The sequence below is a fragment of the Dendrobates tinctorius genome, unplaced genomic scaffold (assembly GCF_039654945.1).
Source record: "Dendrobates tinctorius isolate UK_male_01 unplaced genomic scaffold, ASM3965494v1 ptg000263l, whole genome shotgun sequence".
In the NCBI taxonomy this organism is placed as follows: domain Eukaryota; kingdom Metazoa; phylum Chordata; class Amphibia; order Anura; family Dendrobatidae; genus Dendrobates; species Dendrobates tinctorius.
In genome coordinates this window covers 6,710,839-6,736,795 of record NW_027361930.1, presented here as the reverse complement: position 1 = coordinate 6,736,795, position 25,957 = coordinate 6,710,839, and positions in this window count along the sequence as shown.

Sequence of the window (25,957 nt, the reverse complement as noted above, 5' to 3'; positions counted from 1 at the left end):
GCGCCGGCGACACAGAACGAGGTGCCGCCGGATGGGGCGGCTCAGAATCGCTGACAGGAGCCGAAAAAGTCATCCGGGGCCTGGGTCGCTGAAGAACGGGAGGTCAGGCGGGGAGGCCGGGGGCCGGTGTCAGGGCCCTGGGGCCTGTCTTGTACACGGGGCATGGGGGCAGGGTTTGCCTGTGGTAGCAGCCATCACCTATCCTGAGGGGTATGAGCCTCCATAAAAAGAGATAAGGACTCCCGGGTCTCGGGCATCAGGGACACTCGAGGCCCAGAACATTTCAAGCATCCTGGGGACTTCACGGCTGTGGAGTTCCCTGCTAATTGGCAAAACATCGGCCGCCAGGTGGTGGCCCGGAGTATCCTTCTAAATGGACTGCCGGGACTGTCGTGCGCCATTGCACGACCTAGGGACAGTTTGAAGTCCTCAATTGGGTAATAAGTGCCCACTCTTGTTGTAGCGGGGAGGCATACGGGGGAGTGCTCTCAAAGGAAGGGGGAGCACCAATGTTCATAATATTTATGTTTTGGTTAAAAGGAAAAATGTTATGCCTTAAAAAAATAAATTAACTTTGATAGAATTAAGCATGGCATAGTAAAAGCTATAGATGATTTTGAAGATGTTATGCTTTGAAAAGTGCTAAATGGAAAATTTACAGAGTGATAGTCTAGTACGGTTAGAAGTAAGCATAAGATATATAGTTAAAAAAAAAACTGTGTTTAGTATATATAGCCAAGTTTGAAATGTTGAAAGGTTATAAAAAAAAAGATGTTCAACAGGTCCCGGTTACGAGATGTGACGAAGACGCCGACCATGACGATTTAGAATTTATGGAATAGAGAGAGCGAAGGAAGCAAAACAAACTGTAGTCCCTAAGTCAGGTCCCCAGTACCACGTACACCCCAGGAGATATAAGAAATGTTACAGAAGGGGAGAAAAGTGGGAGGTAGGCTTCCGCAGAGTAGTCCGGATGGACCTAACCCAACCTGATGGAATTGCCATGTGGTGACAAAAGAGAGTGGGTAAAGCTTCAGTACGTTAAAGGAAGGAGGCAAGATTGTCGAGGATGACAATGGATAAAGGAAGTGAGAGTGTAGGGAAGGTGGACTGATGTGCGGACCTGTCTGTAGAAGAAGGGCGGAGGTGTAGTGTATAGAAGGTAGACTGTTGTAGTAAAAGAGGGGAAACAGCTGGAGATAGGAAGGAGGGCTGTAGTATTGGATTTTGACCATTAGAGGGCAATGGAAAGCTGTGAGGTTAGGACTGAACAACAGCCATTGGCTAAGAAAACCGTTGAGTCATGGTGGGTGGGGTTACCAGAACAGAAGTGCAAAAAAGAGGGAGAGAAGGTTCTGGAAAAGTCAGTCAGCGAAGGGAGCACAGGAAACAAGAAGCACGGCTGAGGAGAAAGGAAGTTCCTGAGAGGACTGACAGTTGTGTCAGTTACGGGGAGTGGCCCTGACAGGATTAGCCGCAGACAGAGACAGCGGAGGCCACAGACGGAGAGCAAAGAGAGGCTGCAGACAGAGATAGCCTGGGGTATCACTAAACAGAACGGACTCGGACTGGTGAAACGCTGTGGTGGTAGGCCTAGGGCAGCCACAGTGACAGAGCCACGAGGGACGTGCATTTGCCAACTAAAGAAAGTGAAGGTACCCAGGCCTCTGTACGAAGTCAAGCAGCTACTGTGTGTAGCTGAGAGAATCGTCGAGCAGCTTCTGTGTGCGGCTGTGGAGAGTGACAAGCAGCTGCTGTGTGCAGCTGTGGAGATTGTCAAGTAGCTACTGTGTGTGGCTGAGGGGATTGTCGAGCAATTGCTGTGTGCAGCTGTGAAGATTGACAAGCAGCTGCTGTGTGCGGCTGTAGGGATTGTCGAGTAGCTGCCGTGTAAGGCTGCGGAGATTAACGTGCCGTTGCTGTGAGGTGCAGTGGATCGTGGAAGGACGATCAATAAAGAAGACCTGTTGAACACGATCCTGTCTCTGTCTCAAGTCTGTCTGCGGCAAGTAACGGACCACCCCCCGGTCGGTTGCCCTCACTTCTACCTTACCTACACCTGGAAAATGCTCTAGCATACTAAGTGCTGACAAGGTTTAATCGGCCATTTTAACAGCTTGGTTTTTGCGGACAGTGTTGAGTGGGTGGAAGGTTGTTCAGAGCCTTTGGACTTATTCAGTGTTTGGCATGTCTGGAGATGAGATTTCCAGAGCTGTGCTTGCATTAATTTGAACTGAACCCTGTTTTTGTTACCCTGAGTAAGCTAATCCCCGTGGCCACATAGACTGTACTGTATGGTATTTTCTTTTTCCTGTTATGCCAGAAGTGTTAGGTTTGTTTACCTATTTCTGACTGTTTTTTATAGTACATTTTTAATAAAGCAGTTGAAAACTTAAATGGAAATTGTTCCTGTGACTATCTCTTTAAGCAGCCGAGTGAGTTGAATTACTACGGTACGTTAAAGGGTAATTATCATTTAAAGATATTTATTGACTTAGAATATAGACATATCAGAAGTTTTGATTGGTGGTGCTCCAAGTACTAAGACCCTCACTGCTAAAACGAGCAAGTGCATAGCTAAAAGCTGCTTTCCTCCAACACTGAAGAAAATAGCTTAATAGTTTTCAGTCTCGGATAAGAGTAGCACTCTGCTCAGTGCTTCTGCTATTTTGTTTACATGAATGGTGGGACTCCGAGTTTTCTGACAGGTCTCTATGACATGTGAAAAGTTGTTTGAAATGCATTACATTTTCATAGTCCATATTTCATTTCTTGGTTTAACGTGTTATATTACAATAGTGATAACAAGTTTTTTAATATGCTACATTCACATCATCCTTTTATTTAGGTTTAAAGCACACGCAGGGAAATAACAATGTATTTCAGTCTAATCCATAATCTGTCTAAACCTTTAAGACTTGTATCCCTCTACCTGTTCTTATCTACAGCGTCATGTGATTTGACTACTTCTCAGTGTAACCTCACATCACAGCATTTCTGCTGCTCCAGGGTGCTCCCCATCCCTTCTGGGACAATAGATCAGAGATCAGTGTGCAAGGTTTGCATCCTGCATTTTATGTATGCCAGCCTCATGACCAAGGCTTATCACAGTCTTTTGGCCCATTTAATCAAGATTGACTTTGCTCACGCTGGTCTTGATGAGGGGGTGGTATTCTGCCACCGATGTATGTAGGGGAGATGTATTTGAGGGATGTGAGCACAGATCTCTGTACAAGCAATGGCAGATAGAATTACTCGCTACCATCTCCTGCACATGGTAAATCCAGGAATATGATGCAATGATGACTTTAACTTATTTTATTCTCATTACCTAGGTGAGATGAGGTACGATGTCAGGGAGGATGAAGGGAAGGATGTGGGAGACAAGATGGAGGATAGAGGTAACAGGAAAATCCCCCCTTTCAGTTCTAATGCTTGTGCTGCCAATATGGCACTGACCAGCAAGAAAGGATGTGAGGAAACAAGATAGGAGGAGCTACAAAGAAAGAGGTATTATTGGAAATCACAGCTATAATACATGAACAACATATTATAACAAAGGCCAGTAGATGGCTGCAAAGAACAACAAACAATGTTAACCATCATATCTATATACTTGTATGATAAATGAATGAATTAAGACATATAGCATTAGGAATATGTCCCTGTGATGGCTTAAAGTCTTCACAGATGATTAGTTGGACAGCACAGGTGTCTGGGAGTTACACGCTCCTGATTCAGGAGTGTTGGACAAGTGGTGTTCTCTAGTGATGAGCAAACAGCAAGCTGCTCGGGTGCTCGGTACTCGAATCGACCACATCAGACTGCTCCGGTGCTTGACTTGATTACAGAGCATAATGTACGTGTCATGATCCAGTGTTGGATCTGGCGGTATTAAAAGCACAAAGTGAACTTTTTTTTACTTTGGTTGAGTTCAAAGGTGTTTTGACTGTCCCCGGTGGTGGTTAGCGGTATCGCACCTTAGGTTTAGGTTAATGTTCACTTAATTAGGGATCAGGTGTGACTCCCTATAAAGGTGTGCTTAGGGGGTTCACTCACGGCTGGTGATATTTCTTTCTGAGTTGTTGGAGAGCCTGGTGGAAGGATGGAGCGGGATAGGAGTCCTGCGCAGTCAGCCAGAGAGGATGAGTGCCAGCTAATGGTGTCTGCAGGAAGGACTGGCATGGCTTGGAGTCGCAGTTTATGGTGTCGGCGGGAAGTGCGGGCATGGCTTAGAGGAGTGGCGACTAGGAAGAGAGTTGCACTCAGCATGTTCGACTTGGTTGCTGAGAACTGGACTCGAGCATGCTTGGATTCTTGGCAGAGGCTGGACTCATCTTGGGACTCTGTGTACTGGACTGCTGCAAGTGGTGATGGACTCTGCTCCCAGGCTGCACGATGGTGACGGATCCAGTTATGTGATGGATCAGGGTGGAGGAGAAGATGCACACAGGTGGTGGGCTCTGTTGCTAGGAGCGCACGCAACAGAGCAAAGATAAGTGGTGTTTCCCCTGTATTGTCTCTTTCCTCATGTGTGTTATTAGTGCAGTGGTGGGATTAGTCTCCGCACCGACCCACTCCCTAGTGAGGGTTTAGGGTCAGGGCGAGCAAGGGCGTTAAGGTACGCGTGCGGCGACAGGTGCGGAGCCTGTTTAGGGAATGTGAGGAGTGTAGGGACACTGGCTCAGGGGAGTGCAGGAGGTCTCCATTTCCCCATTCCCTATCGCAGGGCCCACCATTGTTAAAGTTACCCAGGTTCCCCCCTTATTATTTAAATGCGCCTTACTGGAGGCGGTGTTTCCAGATATATGTATGCATGGCGTGTAATACCTAAATCCGCCAGGTGGAGGCGGCGTATCCACCTGCAAGCTTTATTATTTAAATTCGCCCCACTGGAGGCGGTGTATCCAGGGTCACGTGTGTTATGGGTTCGCCTTGCGGCATCATCTGCATCCTGACACACGTGATCATGACAGTACGTCAATGAAGCCGTCGAGCAATTTTCCAGGCGAACTGTACTTGACGGGCAAGAGAGAGATAAAGGAGTTGTAGAGAGAGAGAGAAAAAAAAGAGAGTACTCTTCAGTGCTGCGTGGCTCAGATTATTTCAAGGACCCGAACACTCGAGCACCATGCGATACTTGGCACTGCTTGAGTGTAAGGAGGAGAATCGGGCCGCGGGTACCTGTCCTATGCTGGGTCCAGAACTGTTGGGGCTGTCTCTGTTGTCCGGGAGAAGGAGTAAGAGACCTTTGCACTCGGAAACAGTGGGTGTGGCTAAGCGGCAACAGCTGGACTGGAAGCAGTCTTGACGGGAGCAGGGAGAGCGCAGCACAGAGAGAGAAGTGCTCCGTTCCTTGAGCACCGGGACTGCGCCGGCCCACGTCCGTGGACTCCCACCGTCACCAGCGGGGACTACAGAGAAGGAAGTGCAGTGTGCCCAGTTATTAGCAGAGAGTGAGGTGTCGTGCACTTTGTGACTGTGGGTACAGAGCACTTTTCGTATATTAAGAACCGGGCGCTGGACAGACGTTTGCAGACCACCTTACCGGCATATCCCTGCTGGCCCACGGTGAACCCTGATAGTGCTGCAGCCTTGTTTGCTCCAGCTGCATATGCTCATGGACTAGGGGCTCAGGGGAAGGTGCCGGAGACTGACCACTGCAGCCAGAAGACGGACCACTGTTGCCAACAGAATCTCCTTGAACAAACACCGTGCCAGCCGTTGTAGGTGCTACCAACCCCCAAGTAGTACCTGCAGTCTAAAGAACTCTTGACACGATAAGTGCACCAAAGAACTGCTGTCACTTTGTTTATTAACCCTTCACATCCTTTGCAATTAGACTGCTATTCTCCTGTTTAACTCATCTCCCTGCGATGAGTTAACCCCTTTTAAATTAAAACTGTTAAATTTGTTTACCCTTGCTCTGCCTCCTGTCTGTCACTGCATCCCGCAACCTGCTTTCACTGGCACCCAAATGCTTGATCGGTTATTAAGCAGTGGTGAGCATGGTTGCCCATCACTAGTGTTCACCTCTTTGTGCATCTCACCACCAATCTTACTCCAGCAACTCTTGAAGTAAGATATGTGGTGTAGCTGTGAGGGAGGGACAGGACTGTAGTCGTGACTAGAGTTGAGCGATACCGTCCGATACTTCAAAGTATCGTATCGGATGGTATCGGCCGATCTTTAAAAAAAGTATCGGTATCGCCGATTCCGATACCGGAAGTCCCATTCAAGTCTATGGGACTTCCGGTATCGGAATAAGAAAAACCCTTTCCTGCCCTTGTACAGCCTCTCTGGGGTCTGTACGGGCCTTTCGGGGGGCTGTGCCGGCCTGCCAGGGGGTCTGTGCAGGCTCCGGTGGTCTGTGCCGGCCTGCCGGTGGTCTGTGCAGGCTCCGGGGGGCTGTGCCGGCCTGCCGGGGGGCTGTGCCGGCCTGCCGGGGGGCTGTGCCGGCCTGCCGGGGGGCTGTGCAGGCTCCGGGGGGCTGTGCCGGCCTGCCGGGGGGCTGTGCCGGCCTGCCGGTGGTCTGTGCAGGCTCCGGGGGTCTGTGCAGGCATCGTCCGATGGGACTACAAGTCCCATCGGGCGATGCCTGCTACCATGACAGTGATTGACACATTAGCCAATGATGGGACAGTAGTAGTCCCATCATCCGGCTAATGTGTTAAATGTAAAAAAAAAAAAAAAAAAAAAAAATTACATGCTACATACATACAACATGCATACTACATACATGCTACATTCATACTACATACTACATACATGCTACATTCATACTACATAAATACTACATGCAACATACATACTACATATATACTACATGCATGCTACATACATACTGCATGCTACATACATACCACATATATACTACATACATACTACATGCATGCTACATACATACTACATGCTACATACATACCACATACATACTACATGCATGCTACATACATACTACATGCTACATACATACCACATACATACTACATACATACTACATACATACTACATGCTACATACATACTACATATATACTACATGCATGCTACATACATACTACATGCTACATACATACCACATACATACTGCATACATACTACATGCTACATACATACTACATATATACTACATGCATGCTACATACATACTACATGCTACATACATACCACATACATACTACATACATACTACATGCTACATACATACTACATATATACTACATGCATGCTACATACATACTACATGCTACATACATACCACATACATACTACATACATGCTACATATATACTACATGCATGCTACATACATACTACATATATACTACATGCATGCTACATACATACTACATGCTACATGCATGCTACATACATACTACATACATACTACATGCTACATACATACCACATATATACTACATACATACAATACATTCATACAATACATACATAGACATACAGTACATATAACATAGAGTAACATACTTACCAATACTTGTCACATTGTTCCCCAAAGCCATTGTCTTTTCCGGAATAAATATTAACATAACAAACCACAAAAATACTCACCCACGATCCGAAGCAGTCCACGAGTGTGTCCCACGACGATCTTGGGTAGAGAACTGCAGCATCAGCTGTTGCTGCCGTTCTCTACGGGCTGCAGGAATCCAATGACGGAAGGTAGGTATCCTTCCGCACTGTATTCCTCCGCCACTTAAAAAAAAAAAAAGTCCCTAGTCTCACTTTATGCCATTGCTGTGTGGGAAATTCCCACGCAGCAATGGCATAAAGTGAGACTAGGGACTTTTTTTTTTTTAAGTGGCGGAGGAATACAGTGCGGAAGGATACCTACCTTCTGTCATTGGATTCCTGCAGCCCGTAGAGAACGGCAGCATCATCTGATGCTGCAGTTCTCTACCCAAGATCGTCGTGGGACACACTCGTGGACTGCTTCGGATCGTGGGTGAGTATTTTTGTGGTTTGTTATGTTAATATTTATACCGGAAAAGACAATGGCTTCGGGGAACAATGTGACAAGTATTGGTAAGTATGTTACTCTATGTTATATGTACTGTATGTCTATGTATGTATTGTATGAATGTATTGTATGTATGTAGTATATATGTGGTATGTATGTAGTATGTAGTATGTATGTAGTATATATGTACTATGTATGTAGCATGTAGTATGTATGTAGTATATATGTAGTATGTATGTAGCATGTAGTATGTATGTAGCATGCATGTAGTATATATGTAGTATGTATGTAGCATGCATGTAGTATGTATGTAGTATGTATGTAGTATGTATGTAGCATGCAGTATGTATGTAGCATGTATGTAGTATGTATGTAGTATATATGTAGTATGTATGTAGCATGCATGTAGTATGTAGCATGCATGTAGTATGTATGTAGCATGTATGTAGTATGTATGTAGTATATATGTAGTATGTATGTAGTATGTAGTATGAATGTAGCATGTATGTAGTATGCATGTAGTATTTTTTTTTTTTTTTTTTTTTTTTTTCAACATTTAACACATTAGCCGGATGATGGGACTACTACTGTCCCATCATTGGCTAATGTGTCAATCACTGTCATGGTAGCAGGCATCGCCCGATGGGACTTGTAGTCCCATCGGACGATGCTTGCACAGACCCCCGGACATCAGCACAGCCCCCCGGCAGGCCGGCACAGCCCCCCGGCAGGCCGGTACAGACCCCCACAGGGTGCACAGACCACCGGCAGGCCGGCACAGCCCCCCGGCAGGCCGGTACAGACCCCGGGCAGTCCACACAGCCCCCCGGCAGGCCGGCACAGCCCCCCGGCAGGCCGGCAGAGACCCCCGGAAGGCCCGAAATGACGGCGCATCATGATGCGCACACACCGCGCATCATGATGACGTCAGGCCGTCAATCAACTGAACTTCCGATTCCGATGCCGAATTCCGATATTGAAAAAATATCGGAAGTCGGTATCGGAATTCCGATACAGCAAGTATCGGCCGATACCCGATACTTGCGGTATCGGAATGCTCAACACTAGTCGTGACCTGAATTACTGCAATATCTATGTCCAGTCCTTCACCTATAGAAATCTGTACTCTTCTCTTCAGCGTATCTGCATCTCCAAATTCAGCTTCCCCCAGGCACTTCCCAGGCAATGACGGTCCCTCTTCCAGGCGACCCCTAGCAATGGAGACACAGTCCAAGTTAACTTTAACATTATCTTTACTGGATACTTCACACGTTACTTCCACAGTTGGTACATTGTGAAATTTACTTGTTTCCTCATCTTTCCCTTTCTGGCTGTAGCTTCTGTGCAGTACACGCCCAAACCAGACCATCCTAGACTGCTCCCCAGTTCCTTGCTGGCCTGACCTCGCCATGATGACAATTTCTTCTGCATGGTTCGACCCAGACTCGAAATCATCAGTCACCAGGTTTGGTTGCCTCTGGTAAAGCAACCGGACCGTCTGTACCGATTTTGTCAAAGCTCCAACTTCCTTCATCTCCTCAGTTCAACCAACTCCGGCCCTATAAGCATCTGTCCAGGCGATGAGTCGCCACATCTTTCCTTTCCTGTTCTGGCCCACTGCTATGATGCACAGTGGCCGTGGATAGCGAGGGCTGCAGCGCTTTAATGTTACATGGCTGCCGAGCTGTCTGGGCCTATAGCCCATGTGGACACTTAGGCACCCTGGCCCCATCTGACCTAACTTCCAAGAAACTTTTCTCTCACTACTCGGCAGCCCCTCCTACACTTAACCCTCTATAAACATTCTATCAACTACACCTAACAGTGCACACTTATGCCCCCATCTAGTGGCCCATAAAGCAACTACATCTACCCTTATCTATAGGAACTATATACTAAAGTGCCCCCCTCTAATGTCCCAAAAAGGATGCACTTTCCTTACCCTAAACTGTACATGAACATCAGTCACATTATATTATACAATATTATACTAAAGGAACACAAAACAATATAATACAGTTCTCTACAGAATGGTAACACATATATACATGTGACAGTACCATAAAATATGAGCGATAATACATATTTCTATGTAGCAGTACCGCAGGAATTTATCATAGACATTATCAACAAATGAAAGACAATTAGGAGAGAAGCATGAAGGTCATTATATCTCACCCCCTTACATAGCGGACTTCACCACTTGTAATCAATTTGACAAGCGGTGGCAGTCACAATTAGCCTGTCCCTCCCCAACTCCACCCATTTTGTTCAAGCCAGGGAAAACTGCTGTGAAAGCACCAAAAGTCACAAAATGTTAGCGCAACTCTGCATTCTCTGTACTATTTATAGCTTTTCAGAGCTTTTACACCAGAATTTTGGAGTGAAAGTTTCGGTGCATCGAGCTCTATATGCAGGCTTGATGTCCCTACTTCCCCTCACTATTATTCTGCACTTCCTGGTTGCACATTCACAGCTTGCATGTCACCTGACCATTTCCTTCTTTCTGCTTCTCCAGCTTCTACTCCATGCTTCTTGACAGTTCATATAAAAGCCGTTAAGGTGCAGGCAGACAACACAGCATGGGAGTGAGGGAGAACATCAAACTTCAAACCGTCACAAAGAGATAAGACTTGGTCAAGGGGTTGGCTTCCATAATAAGCAGAAAGACACAAGTGATGACCTTTGATCTCAGATGTACTATCCTGAAAGGGAAAGGAAGGACTGAGTAGCTACTCTGTGATGTGAGGTCACAGTAAGAAGTGTTGTGAATTCTCTTGATCTGATTTCTGAGTTGGGGCTCCCTCTGGTGGTTACTGCGGGTAGTGGAGCTGGCCGGGTTGACAGAAGTCTGCCACCTGACGACGATGATTGGAAATCAGAGGTTACTGACTGGGAGGATATAAGTGAGCAGGCTTCCCTCAGTTGCTGCTGGTGATTGGTTTCTTTCTGTGCATTTTGAGGTCTGCTGTCTCCTGCCTGATCCTGCATTTTTCAGTTAAGTTGTTCTTTTGCTAATCCTTTGCATCTGGTCTGGTTTTGCCTCTTTATGCTTTGCTGTGAGGGTTTAGCGTGCTCCCTGCTGAGGCTGTGCTGGACCCCACTCCATATGTTACAGCTTGCGTCAGTTTGTTCAGTCCCCTGTTATATTAGTCTCTTTTGCTTTGCTGCCAGTTCACACCAGAATGCTGATATAGTGGGGGAGAGGTGGTGAGACCTCAGTGTTTTTTGTACATCAGACGTGTTGGTTTTTTTAGGGTTTTTGAGTGATTGCAGACAGTGTCTTTCCTTTCCTATCCTATCTAGACAGTTTGGGCCCCATCATTTGCTCATCGTCTCACCGACAATATATGTTTGGGGGCTATTTCTTTGGGGTTCTACTCCGGGGCAGTCTAGATTTCACCTGTCTTGCTTTAAGCTTAGTTAGTTCTCTGGCTGTGCCGAGGCGTCTAGGGCATCTTAGGTACGCCCCACGGCTACTGCTAGTTGTGTTGTTAGGATTAGGGGCCTGCAATCCGCTGAGTTACCAACCTTTCTGGTTTCCTGGTGGCCTAGCCTATTCCTGCCATCCTCCTCAGTGACCTATTCATAACAAAGAAGTAGTAAAATAACATTAAGTTAAATGTAAGAACAGGCAGAGGGATATGAGTCTTTAAAGATTCGCAAAGAATGTACATTGAAAAGAATTTTTATCTCCCCGGAGTACTTTAATGTGTCAACCCTTTAAATATGTCCATAGAGGTCCATTAGTCAAATAGTGGCCAGAATACATTTGTACACTGCAATAAAAAGGCAGTGAAAAACATATCCTGATTGGTGTATGTTTTTTTTTTAACATGTTTGACAATGGTTGGCAGATGCCACTCTATGGCATCCATCCCAGTTGTCTGTTAACCATATACATCATGATCTTTTTAATAGCTTTTTATTAACTATACATTAAATGGATGACATTATATCCTGTGGGTGATGGATGCCTAACGTGTCACATCTGTTGCCTAAAGACTATAATAGCATCTGTTGTACTTCATAACAAACTATGAAATCACACAATAATGTATTGGATGTGTGAATTGAAGCACTGATAGGAAATTCATATGCTATTTGTTGTTGCAGATAAGTATTTTTGTTTTAGACTATACACAAATGATTGTGTTGCATGTGACTTTTTGTTTTATGCAGCTTTGCACTTACTTTCTTACATACTTTTGGATAGTTTTGGAGTAGATAATGTTAAGAACTTGGGTATGTTAGGAACCATGCTGCAAAAAATGACATTTTCCAATCTATGAAATAGCCAGATTTACATTGCATAGCAATATTCAGTAACATTGGTTGGCCATGGTCAACAATTACGTTAATCATTCTTCTTTTTCTTTTCTTCTTTACCGCCTTCAAAACAAATTAACACTGAAAGGGAATCTTTTACCAGGTTTTTGCCACCTAATCTCAGAACAGCACATTGTAGTGTCAAAGTCCCTGATTCCAGCGACGTATCACTTACTGGGCTGCTTAGTCGGTTTTCTCAACAGAAGATTATCACTAGAGGAATAGTAAACCTGCAGCTAGGTAGTCAGACATATTCATGAGCTGTGTACTAGTGTAAACCCACCTCTACCACTGATTGTCAGTTTTGTATACACTGTACATGGACAGAATTTGGCCAATCAGTGATGTGGGATTATACAGAGCTCAGTATGCAGAGAAATGCCAGATCTGCAGCAGAGAAAACAGTGATTTTACCAAAATGACAAGCAGCTCAGTAAGTGACACATCATTGGAATCAGGGTCTCTGCCTCCATATAATAATGCTCTCAGATTAGGAGGGTAGCTGTCACATCGTGTTTTGCCACCTGTTTGTTGGTCCCATTGGAGCTTAGTCTGAACTCCCCCGCAAAACGATATTCGGGCATATGTGCCAACGGGCCACAGACTATAATGATGCTGAGAGAGTGAAAATGTGCTCTGACGCACATTATTTTCGGATGTATATGCCTACTGGAGACAGACACCCAGACATAATATACTACATCTGAGTGTCCAGCTCTAGTAAGTGTATATGCCTGAAAGTGATGGACGTCAGAGTTCACGTTAACTCTTTCTGCACCATTTTAATCTAAGGCCTCGTCAGCGCATACACCCAAATCTCGTTTTGCAGGGGGGTTTGGAAGTACGCTCTGATGGGACCAATGAATGGGTGGGAAAACGCAGTGTGAAAGAACCCTAAGACCTCAATGAAAAGTGGAGAGGCAGCCCTGTAGCGCTGTTAGAAGCAGAGGCGTATCTAGGATTTCTGGCACCTGGGGCAAGAATCTGGTTCGGCACCCCCCCCCCAGCACATATGCGACTTGCACACTTAGCCATGTACCCACGAGCTGCTCTCCCTAATGCTCTCAATGTTCAGTAAAAAACTGAAAGCAAGATGAGATGCTCGTTGTCACAGGACCATAACTATGAAAATTGCATATGAGTGAAGTGTCTGTCCATGTGATGACTACTGGAACCTGCAAAGCTGAATCCTAACATTGCAGCTTCTGAATTCTCACAACGAATGCACTGCACACATTTAGGATTCTCCTTTGCCGATGTACAGTCATGTCAGCACAGGTATGTGATTTGTATACTTCTGGCCACATTCTGACTAGACGTGCCCGGCCTCGCTCTTTTCATTTTCATTGAGTGAGGCCATGTCTAGTCAGCATGTGACCGTATTGTATGTATATTACCGGCACAAGAAAATCCTAACAGCGTTCAGTGAGCACTGTGAGAATTCAGAAGTCTGCAGTCACATAGAATGACAGCAGACTCAGCGCAAACCTGGACAACCCCTTTAATGTTACTAATATAAATAAAAACAAGAGAATAAGTCAGTATCACAAATAACATTTACATCCAGGTACCTTATAGATGATGTCGTCTCGGGAGTCGTTCTCCTTCTTTTCTTCTTCTTGTCCCGACCCCAAGATGAGTTTTCTCATCCACATCTCGTCTCTGCAGACTTCCATCTTCTCCGGTCTTCTGCAACAAATCTCCACACGATGCCCTTAAAGACAGAAGTGTCATTATAATGCTCCTAAATAAAAATATCTGCAATATACTGTGGCCTCACACTATTCCCCTCCCTCCTCATACTTTCTCCTCTAACATCCCACCTGTTCACCATACTGTCTCCTCATATATTTACCCCCTCACTCTCTATACTGTCTGCTCACACATACCCCTGACTCCCCATACTGTGTCTGCACACATCCCATCACCCTCACTCCCCATACTGTGTCCACATACATTTTTCCCATCGCTACTCATACTGTGTCCACGTATATTTACCTGTTCACACTCCTTACTGTCTGCATCCATCCCGCAAACTGTTTCCTCATACATGCCCTCATACATACAGTTATGGCCAAAAGTATTGACACCCCTGCAATTCTGTCAGATAATACTCAGTTTCTTCCTGAAAATGATTGCAAACACAAATTCTTTGGTATTATTATCTTCATTTAATTTGTCTTAAATGAAAAAACACAAAAAGAATTGTCCTAAAGCCAAATTGGATATAATTCCACACCAAACATAAAAAAGAGGGTGGACAAAAGTATTGGCACTGTTCGAAAAATCATGTGATGCTTCTCTAATTTGTGTAATTAACAGCACCTGTAACTTACCTGTGGCACCCAACAGGTGTTGGCAATAACTAAATCACACTTGCAGCCAGTTGACATGGATTAAAGTTGACTCAACCTCTGTCCTGTGTCCTTGTGTGTACCACATTGAGCATTGAGAAAAGAATGAAGACCAAAGAACTGTCTGAGGACTCGAGAAACAAACTTGTGAGGAAGCATGAGCAATCTCAAGGCTACAAGTCCATCTCCAAAGACCTGAATGTTCCTGTGTCTACCGTGCGCAGTGTCATCAAGAAGTTTAAAGCCCATTGCACTGTGGCTAACCTCCCTAGATGTGGACGGAAAATAAAAATTGACAAGAGATTTCAACACAAGATTGTGCGGATGTTGGATAAAGAACCTCGACTAACATCCAAACAAGATCAAGCTGCCCTGCAGTCCGAGGGTGCAACAGTGTCAACCCGTACTATCCGTCGGCGTCTGAATGAAAAGGGACTGTATGGTAGGAGACCCAGGAAGACCCCACTTCTTACCCCGAGACATAAAAAAGCCAGGCTGGAGTTTGCCAAAACTTACCTGAAAAAGCCTAAAACGTTTTGGAAGAATGTTCTCTGGTCAGATGAGACAAAAGTAGAGCTTTTTAGGCAAAGGCATCAACATAGAGTTTACAGGAGAAAAAAAGAGGCATTCAAAGAAAAGAACACGGTCCCTACAGTCAAACATGGCAGAGGTTCCCTGATGTTTTGGGGTTGCTTTGCTGCCTCTGGCACTGGACTGCTTAACCGTGTGCATGGCATTTTGAAGTCTGAAGACTGCCAACAAATTTTGCAGCATAATGTAGGGCCCAGTGTGAGAAAGCTGGGTCTCCCTCAGAGGTCATGGGTCTTCCAGCAGGACAATGACCCAAAACACACTTCAAAAAGCACTAGAAAATGGTTTGAGAGAAAGCACTGGAGACTTCTAAGGTGGCCAGCAATGAGTCCAGACCTGAATCCCATAGAACACCTGTGGAGAGATCTAAAAATGGCAGTTTGGAGAAGGCACCCTTCAAATATCAGGGACCTCGAGCAGTTTGCCAAAGAAGAATGGTCTAAAATTCCAGTAGAGCATTGTAAGAAACTCATTGATGGTTACCGGAAGCGGTTGGTCGCAGTTATTTTGGCTAAAGGTTGTGCAAGCAAGTATTAGGCTGAGGGTGCCAATACTTTTGTCTGGCCCATTTTTGGAGTTTTGTGTGAAATGATCAATGTTTTGCTTTTTGCTTCATTTTCTTTTGTGTTTTTTCATTTAAGACAAATTAAATGAAGATAATAATACCAAAGAATTTGTGTTTGCAATCATTTTCAGGAAGAAACTGAGTATTATCTGACAGAATTGCAGGGGTGTCAATACTTTTGGCCACAACTGTACATACTCTTCATTTTGTGTCCTCAAATCTCCCCACACACATTAAATCCCCCCATCCCCACTCCAAATCCCCCATCTCCAATCCCCCACACACATTAAGTACCCCCATCCCCACTCCAAATCCCCCCACACACATTAAATCCCTCATCCCCACTCCAAATCCCTCATACACAATAAATAACCCCCTATCCCCACTCCAAATCACCCCACACATTAAGTATCCCCCATCCCCACTCAATAACCCCCGTCCCTACTCCCAAATACCCCACACATTATGTACCCCCCACACATTAACCCCCATCTCCACTCATTAACCCCCCACACATTAACCCCCATCCCCACATTAACCCCATCTCCACTCATTAGCCCCCACACATTAACCTCCATCTCCACTCATTAACCCCCATCTCCACTCATTAACCCCCCACACATTAACCCCCATCTACACTCATTAACCCCCATTCCCACATTAACCCCCACACATTAACCCCATCTCCACTCATTAACCCCCCACACATTAACCCCCATCTCCACTCATTAACCCCCCACTCATTAACCCCATCCCCACATTAACCCCATCTCCACTCATTAACCCCATCTCCACATTAACCCCCATCTCCACTCATTAACCCCCATCCCCACTCATTAACCCCCATCCCCACATTAGCACGCATCTCCACTAATTAACCCCCATCCCCACATTAACCCCCATCTCCACTCATTAACCCCCATCCCCACATTAACCCACATCTCCACTCATTAACCCCCATCCCCACATTAACCCCCATCTCCACTCATTAACCCCCTTCCCCACATTAACCCCATCTCCACTCATTTACCCCCCACACATTAACCCCCATCTCCACTCATTAACCCCCCACTCATTAACCCCCCACTCATTAACCACCATCTGCACTCATTAACCCCCCACTCATGAACACCCCCCATCTCCCATCTTCGGTGGTTCTTCAGCTCCACAGAGGAGCACACTTACCACCAGCGTTCGCTCTGGGCGCCGGGGAGTGACATCAGTAGCGTGATCACATGACCTGATCACGCTGACGTCGCTCTGACCCGGCGGTCAGAGCTTCAATTGTACTGGCGTCTGTATAGATGCCAAGTACAATTGCTGCCTGGGAGCCGGCGCGGCCTCCTTCTCTGCGTCGGCTGTCAGCTTGACAGCTGACACAGAGAACAGCCGACACACAGGACAGGGGGCGGCAGAACGCAGCCGCCAGGGGGAGACACTGCGGACCGCTGCTTTAGGCGGCCCGACTGCGCCCCCTGCTGGATGCGCCCGGGGCAACTGCCCCGGCTGCCCCCCCCTGGATACGCCTCTGGTTAGAAGGTAAGTAAAGCTTATTTTGTTATTTTCTTGTACCACCCCATTAGCTCACTTACTTTTGATTAATGACAACCCCTCAAAATAATTATTGTTTGCTATTTTTAAATTTTTTGTTCCCTGTGATCTAATGGCTGAAACAACATGAGCCTTAAATATGCAACTTCTCAAGAAAATTGAATGCATTTAGTAGAAGCTTTTGAGGGAAAGCTTGTCTTTACAATGACATTTCATCCAGGATATTTTGCATCAGTTCAAGGGGATATAGCAATACTTCAAAAGCATATTGTGATATTTGTAAAATTGTTCTTTCCAGTAAAAAAATGTTAATTATTGTCAATATTTCAGCATGAAATTGCTCACTACCATGTCGTTGTATCTCATTAGATGGACTGGGTTTTGGTGCATATTCTGAAAATCTTCCCCATTAGGTCTGATCAATCACCTAATGAAAAAATGATAGTATGGTTCAATGTTTGTGTTAATTTCAGTTTCTTGCATCTTTTTGTTGTGCGCTATATTTAGTATTTTGACTTAGATTATTGAGCAAAAAGAGATGAGCACAGATGGTTTAAAGTTACATAATACTGACTCGGTTACATTTCTTTACATTCGTTAGAGGTAAATAGCTGGAATAATATTTTACAGACCCAGGCTACATATTTATAGGCACACACATTAAAAGTACCAATTTTATTTTCGAAGTTATTTTTAAGAAAAATAAGGGGCTTTATCCATTGACTTGAAGTTACAAGATATACATTTCTTTACTTTGAAATTGCAGCACCAAGAAGAAAAAATCATGTCATTATAGAAATCACAGGGGTATTAGACATGTTCATGATATGGAAATGATGAAAACAAAATTATAAAAAATCTCAATCTACATATCATTCAGTATGAACACCACATGCACACTCACTTACACACCTTGGCTGCTATCAATAAGGTTTAATAATGATTGTCTGTGGAATGTTCTGCCATGTTAAATGTGTGGCATCCTGATACCCATTCTACTGCTGCTGAATGAGGCAGTTGTCGTGTGGCAGTAGATTTGTTCCAGTGTGTCAGAATTAGTTTGAGCACTGTGAGTTAGAAAATGTAATACATTGCATTGTATACCGACAACTCATAAATGTGCTTTGCTGCCATCTACTGGTCAATGTGTATATGAAAGTTAAGTGAGTGTTCTCCTCACAACAAGCCACAATAGAAACAGCTGGGAGGAGCATCCCAGCTCAGGGCTCACACAGACTTCCTGCAGTTACTCCCAGCTCAGGACTCTCACACTTCCTGAGGTAACTTCCAGTTCTGGGCAGTTCAAGCTGACAAAAGTAGGGTTCAAACACTTCTGCTCCCATCATAGTTTTCCATGCGAGTCCACGCTGAGTGGACATCTTTTGACACATAATCTCCTCCACAAGGGAGTGAAATCTTCTAGTTAGGAGAGATAATGCTGCACATGTGCTCTCCTGCATGCTGGTTATCCTATTTGCTTCTAGCCAGGACCAGACCCACGTGGCTGCCATGCCACCGGCATTTAACCTACCACCTGCGATAGGGAACAGTAGGCTCAAAACCGTGAGTACTTCCATACTTTGGTGTGTTTCCACAGAGAACCAATCTGTGAAGGTCCCTTCATCAGTGTAATATTTCTTGGATTGTGCATAACACTTTATGTAATAGCAAGTGAAGAGAAATCTGCTCCAGCCACCCTGAGAGGCCATAACCTCGCTTGTCTCATGAGGAGAGAATCATTACTTTCATATGCACAATATACTGTGAACTTTGCCTTTATGAGACAGACTGTACCCCATTACCTCTTTCAGTAAAATTGTTATGTTTACATGTTCACCAGTGTGTCTGGCTGCTTGAGATTGCACAAACACCATGGGCGCTCCAAACCCTGCCCCCAGACACCACCGCTACAGGATTGCCCCCGGGGGGGTCCTCTACCATCCACAAGTGCCACCATCCACTATTGACAATTGTTATGGACACAAGGGAACTGTTGAGGGATCCTGCAACCCCCTTCAGCTACTGTGACATCATTATCTGCTACCAGTGGGACTACATGCCCCAGCTGGCCCTTCTGCAACATCTGGCGTCTCCTCAGGTGCACACCACAAATGCACTTGAGCAACCATCAAGATCATCAACATCCACTGCTGCCAGCTCCCTTTGCACTTGCAGATGACATCCCAGATGTGCTCAATGGGAGCTGAAGAGAGAGACAAGCCAGAATCTTTTTCTGAGAAGAGTCTGTACAGGCCATGTGCAGTAAACTGTAAATATTAGGCCTCTTTCACACATCAGTTTTTTGCCTTCAGGCGCGATCCGGCTTTTTTTTGTAAATGCCGGATCCGGTTTTTCCCCATTGACTTGCATTAGCACCGGATCGTGCCGGATGGCATTGCGTTTCATCCGTTTTTTGCCGGATCCGGCAACTTGTCTCATTCCGGCGTCTGGAAAAAACGGCTACTGTAACGTTTTTTGTCTCCGGCGAAAAAGCCGGAAGCGCCGGATCCGGCGCTTCCAGCTTTTTGCTACAATGAAAGTCTATGGGCGCCGGAATGCGCCGGATCCAGAAAAAGACGGATCCAGCCACCGGATCCGGTTTTTTTAAGTCTGCGCATGCTCAGATCCAATTGGCCAGCCGCCAGGAACAGAGACGGATCCAGCAAAAAACCGGATCCGTTTCTACAGTTCTCCAAAATTTATGCCGGATCCGTTTTTTCTAAAAAAAGCCGGATCCTGCCTGACGGCAAAAAACTGATGTGTGAAAGTAGCCTTAGTGATTACTATGGGCAATAATTGTTTTTTTTGACCAGATTGGGACTAGCTCAGCTATTGTCTGAGAAGCCAGGGTCTGTGTTGCTTAGTTAGCACCTGGACAAGGCTATGGACTTATAGGTGCATCTCACAAATTTAAAATATCATAAAAAAGTTAATTTATTTCAGTTCTTCAATACAAAAACTCATATATTAGATACAGTCATTACAAACAGAGTGATGTATTTTAAGTGTTCATTTCAGTTAATGTTGATGATTATGGCTTACAGCCAACGAAAACCGAAAAGTCATTTATCTCAGTAAAATAGAATACTTTATAACACAATCTTGAAAAAATGATTTTAAAATCCGAAATGTTGGCCTACTGAAATGTATGTTCAGTAAACGCACTCAATACTTGGTCGGGACTCCTTTGGCATCAATTACTGCATCAATGCGGCGTGGCATGGAGGCAATCAACCTATGGTACTACTGAGGTTTTCTGGAAGCCCAGGTTGCTTTGATAGCAGCCTTCAGCTCGTCTGCATTTTGGGGTCTGGTGTCTCTCATCTTCTTGACAATACCCCATAGATTCTCTATGGGGTTAAGGTCAGGCGAGTTTACTCACCATCAAGCACATTGATACTGGTGTTTTTAAATCAGGAATTGGTACTTTTGACAGAATGGGCAGGTGCCAAGTTCTGCTGGAGAATTAAGTTTCCATCTTCAATAAGCTTGTCAGCAGAGGGAAGCATGAAGTGCTCTAAAATTTCCTGGTAGACGACTGTGCTGACTTTGATCTTGATAAAGCACAGTGGACCTACACCAGCAGATGACACAGCTCCTGAAACCATCACTGATTGCGGGTATTTCACACCAGACCTTGGAAATCAAGGTCCCAGAGTCTGGAGGAAGAGTGGAGAGGCAAACAATCCAAGCTGCTTAAGGTCTACCGTGAAATTTTCACAATCATTGATGGTTTGGGGAGCCAAGTCATCTGCTGGTATAGGTACACTGTGTTTTATCAAAACCAATGTCAGCTTGACCATCTACCAGGAAATTTTAGAGCACTTCATGCTTCCCTCTGCCGACAAGCTTTTTGGAGTTGGAAATTTCATTCTCTAGTAGGACTTGGCACCTGTCCACACTGCCTAAAGTACCAACCCCTGGTTTAAAATCAGCACTATCACTGTGCTTGATTGGCCAGCAAACTTGCCTGACCTTAACCCCATAGATACCCCATAGAGAATCTATGGGGTATTGAAAAGAGGAAGATGAGACACACCAAACACCACAATGCAGAACTGAATGATGCTATCAAAGCAACCTTGGCTTCCATAACACCTCAGCAGTGCCACAGGTTGATTGCCTCCATGCCACACCACATTGATGCAGTAATTAATGCCAAAGGAGCCCCGAACAAGTATTGCGTGCATTTACTGAACATATCTTTCAGTAGGCAGTTTCGGATTTTAAAATAATTATTTCAAACTGCATAATATGGAGGCTGCATGGAGACAGAATGAAGACCAAATGAATGTACTGACATTATTCATCCTATTCATTTTGCACATTTTGCATTGGCCAATGAATAAAGATTTTTAAAAAGCGTTATCTGACTTGTTAAATCATTGTTCATCATAGGCAGAAATCTCCCTATTAAAAATGAAGCCTTATCTGAACGAATACAGAAAAATATATTTTTGAATACAGCGTATTGATCCATGTAAAATAATTATATTGGCTTGTCAATACATACACTATGTCAACCATGGTGTTACTCCTTAATTTTTTATATCCTATAAAACAGCAATCATAATGTATAAGTACTAATGTTCAATCTTCCTAGTAACTGTATTTTGCTTGACAATTTGCATTTGTTCTCTAGAAAAATAATGGTGATCGGCAATAAAAAATCAATTGCTATGTGTTCAGAGAATCTCATGAACTAAATAACAAAAATTCTAACAATTCAACATTAGTAAATGTACCTGGTACTGTAGTTGTGTGTATACAATTGTGCTTTATCTTCAGTTCTTCAAACACATGAACACAACATTTTTGAGCTATCACTCAGGCATTCAGGAGGACTCTTCCTAAATTACTATTATTTTATTAATGTATATCCTCTGTAAATATTACTTATAAAATGTTACCAATCACCGTCTGCTAAAATTTCAGCTAATCACTTAACTGGGAGAGAAGCCAATGCTGCTTTAATGACTGTAGGCCTTATCTTGCAGTAATTAGAACATGCAGTAAATAAAAGCCAATGACGAGCCCGAAACTGTTAGCTAAATAGTAGCATGAATAGAATTATAATAATTTGTCTGCAGTAAATATTGTGAGCAGGAAAATGTAACAGTGAAAGAGTGCAATTATTATGGTTTTATTATTACCTTTGTATAGTAGATAAATATTGGAATAGGAAGCTTACTGTAGCATATGTGTATCTGCAGTCTACAGCTAATCCACGAGGTCACAAAAAAAACCTAGTCAAAGCTTGCAAAATTACATGAAGCCAAGAGCCTGTGGAATTTGCTCCAGATGACAAGGTTGATACTTCTACTCTCCAGCTAAACTTGAATTTTATAGCAGCAATTTTAAGTTCCATGGCAATGCAGTTGTGCTTCAAATACATACCCAGATGATGCCCAGCACATCTGAAACAGATCTTCATGAGAATGTGATGCTAAAACTTATTTTAAATGAAAGGGAGCATTACCAGTGGGAGACATGTAATGACCAACACTGTCCTCTCATAATCACAAGCAGAACTGCAGTGAAATAAGAACACAGTACAGCAGAGCTAGCAAAGCACATCAGAAGTGAACGAACAAATTTGCAATGGCCCTCTCACACTGCTGTCAGCATTGCTGTGTTGCCCTCTCCCTCCCCACAGTGGCTACCTGTGGAAAGAAAGGTAATACTGGGACCCCCAGGCTTAAAAGGGAGGCCGGCATGACAGGGTTAGTGCAGTAAGCTGAGTAAGGAGAATCAAGGCAACAAAGGGGTTAAGTGGTCAGAGGAGGAGGAGTGTCATATTGAAGGGGAGGGAGAAGGCTTATAAGGAAGGGGCCATTGAGACAGGGCAGCCATTTAGACAGCCATCAAGGAAGAAATCTCCCTGTGCCCCCTTTGGTTGATTTTTTCCCCTCCCTTCCTTAAAGATAGAATCCGTGGACCTGATGTTTCAGCAGCTGAAAAAAACACAGCTGGCACCAGGGGAGCAGATTGTTTGCGGGTATCAATTCAGAACTTGCTATTAGGGGCTGAGGATGACCTAGCTCAGCCACCCCAAGATGGATGCCAGTGGTGGAGAACAAGGCCTCCGGTGTGCCTAAGTCCAAAAGAATCCCACTGGGTCCTGTGACACATTAGGACCTCCTCCAGGGACCCTCCAGGTCAGGTCTTGGCCCAGACTGCTTCTTACCCCCATTCTCTGCCTAGAAGGAATACACCTTCATGGCGGGGCCTGTAGAGGGGGGAAGAGTCATCCTCCCCTTCTTTAGCGATGACGCAGTGATGGGACCAGCAGTTACGTGCCCCCAGGATGTGCAGGGACCTGCTGGCGATGTGCTCGTGGTGGAGCACACAGGAGAGAGGCAGCGAGGATCGCATACTGTGGTCCCTCATCATCTGAAGGATTATAGGCAGCAGTTGGCTGTGTAAGGGGGTGAGATATAATGTCCTTCTTGCTTCCCTTCCTCTGATTGCCCTTTGATTGGTAATGTTCACATATTGCTAATTGATAATGTCTATGATAAATGCCTGCGGTACTGCTACATAGAAATATGTATTATCGCTCATCTTTTATGGTATTGCCACATGTATGTATGTGTTACCATTCTGTAGAGAACTGTATTATATTGTCTTGTGTTCCTTTCATATACTATTGCATAATTTAATGTGACTGATGTTCATGTACAGTTAGGGTAAGTCAGTGCATCCTTTTCTGGGGGACATTAGAGGAGGGCATTTTAGCATATACTTCCTATAGATAAGGGTAAGTGTAGTTCTGTTGTGGGTCACTAGATGGGTGGCATACTAGTGGGCCGTATAGGATGTTTATAGTGGGTTAATTGCAGAAGGGGCTGCCGGGTAGTAAGAGAGAAGTTTGTAGAAAGTTAAGTCAGACGGGGCCCAGGGTGCCCTAGTGTCTACCTGGGCTATAGGCCCGGACAGCTGGGCAGCCACACAATGTTAAAGCGCTGCAGCCCACGTTACCCACAGCCACTGAGTGTTAGGTGTCGGGTTCCTGCCTCTGTACAGGAGGAATCCCGAGCCTTGCCTTCTGCGGTCTCCCATTCAGTCCCGGCCGCAGAAGAGGCTGCTCAACAAAGACGTCGTTCCCGGCGTCTTGATCAGGCCATTGCTGTCGGTTCATTTGCTGCTGCCATCTCAGGGTCAGCTATGGCAGCCTGCACTGGTCAGCAGCAAGCAGCTCCTGCGACTAAGTCCTTCTTTCAGGCTACTGAGCATGCCCGCTGGTCGTCCTCACATTGGAGGCCGGGGGTCACATGCTCAGGTCCTGTTGCAGCTCGGATTGGACCATCTAGAAGGCCCCAGAAGGCTGCGCCTATAAAAGGATTGCACGACCGCACGGCCGTGCGCTAGTATAGACTTTTGTTGGTAGTTGTGTGTATGATGATGGATGCATGAGACTGGTGACTGACTCATTAAAAACTCCCTCCCTCTGGTTGTGCTTGTGTTAGGGAATTAGAGTTGGAGTAAGCTCCAACGGTTGGCAATGCTTACGCCGCCATGCTCCTAGTATCCACACCCACTAGCGTCCGATTGTGCCTACCTGTACAGGGCACTTTCATACTACGCCTAGTATCAGCAACCACCTGTGCAGCGCTGTGCGCAAGTTGTGCACTATCTTAGCCCAACCCAGGGTGACTACTGGCGTCCGCCAGAGTGGTGCTGGGCACACTTGCATGCTACATCTGTAGTGTATCTACTGCTGGCCTCACAGTTGCAGCGCCATGCGCTTTGCAGGTCTAGAGGGACTCTGACCCCGTGTCCATGAGTTCTGTGACCATTTGCGGAGCGTTCCTCATTGCCGAGCTCTGTGAGCTTGAACAGGCTTCGACATTTATGTTTACCGGTAGTGCGGTTCTGTGAGGTAACAGAGCCCGCTTTTGAACACACCGGGTCAGTGGTTAGCCAATCGGTGTATAGTTAGTACAACACCATATAGTCTCCGCCATTACTGAGCAGCAGATTTCCATCTCTGCACCGCGAACGCACCTTATACCATCTTTATTATTTGGTGCATTCCGCCAGCCCCTAACACTGTGTGTCATAGCAGTGGGCCAGAACAGGAAAGGAAAGATGTGTCAACTATCTGTCTGGGCAGATGCTTTTAGGGCGGGAGCCAGATGGGCTGATGAGATGGAAGTTGGAGCTTCGACGAGATTGGTACAGATGGGCCGGATGCTTTACCAGTGGCAACAAAACCTGGTGACTGATGATTTAGAGTCTGGGGTGAAACAGGCAGAAGGAATTGTCATCATGGCGAGGTCAGGCCAGAAAGGAACTGGGGAGCAGTCTAAGACTGCCAGAAGCGACAGCCAGAAAGGGAAAGATGAGGAAACCAGTAAATATCACAATGTTCCAATTGTGAATGTAACATGTGAAGTATCCAGTAAAGATAATGTTAAAGGTAACTTGGACTGTGTCTCCATTGCTAGGGGTCACCTGGAAGAGGGACCGTCGTTGCCTGGGAAGTGCCCAGAGGAAGCTGAATCTAGAGATGCAGGTATGCTGAAGAGAAGAGTACAGTTTTCTGTAGGGGAAGGACTGGACATAGATATTGCAGTTATTCAGGT